Source organism: Mustela nigripes, chromosome 6 (assembly GCF_022355385.1).
Source record: "Mustela nigripes isolate SB6536 chromosome 6, MUSNIG.SB6536, whole genome shotgun sequence".
In the NCBI taxonomy this organism is placed as follows: Eukaryota; Metazoa; Chordata; class Mammalia; order Carnivora; family Mustelidae; genus Mustela; species Mustela nigripes.
The window spans coordinates 126,494,139-126,494,882 of record NC_081562.1 but is presented as its reverse complement, the minus strand read 5'-3'; positions in this window follow the sequence as shown (position 1 = coordinate 126,494,882).

The following is a 744-nucleotide window of genomic DNA, read 5'->3' as shown; positions in this document are numbered from 1 at the left end:
GTTCAAACTTATTTCGGGGTGGTGGAATGCTCCAGCTTTCAGGGATACATTTCTTTCATTGTGATGCTTACAGTTAAATCAGTACTAATTAATGCAAGATGGACCTCAACATTCAAGAGTGAGCCAGGTCTCACAATGTTTTTTTGGTTAAGTAATAAGTAAGGACTGGACGACACAGAAGTTTTCTGGCCAAGTCGCTGAATACTTCTAGGTTATTGGGGGGGAATGTATTGCGGTATATATATATGGATTTTTGTCAAATGAAATATACCTTATACATGTTTTTCTATAAAACATGAGGAAAACATAAGTAGGCTGGTAAGTATTAAGTGAAAAAATAATGAATAGCAACAGTGACTAAATCCCTTTTTCACGGTGGGGGTTATTTACTTTGGCTTTGGGATAATTCTTAGTAAAAAATTCTTTGTAAGGGTGCGTGGGTGGCCAAGTTGGTTAAGTGTCTGCCTTCAGTTCAGGTCATGGTCCTAGTGTCCTGGGATCAAGTGCAGTATCAGGAACCACATCTGCCTTCCTACTCAGCAGGGAGTCTGTTCCCTCTCCCTCTGCCTGCTGCTCCCCCTGCTTGTGCTCCAGCTTGCTCTCTCTGTCAAATAAATAAAGAAAATCTTTTTAAAAATTCTTTGTAACAATTTAAATTAAGACATTTTAAACCGTAAGCTTAGTTTAAAAAATAAATTAATGTTAATTTAAAATACAGAGTTATGTTAATTAAGTTGGTTGAGG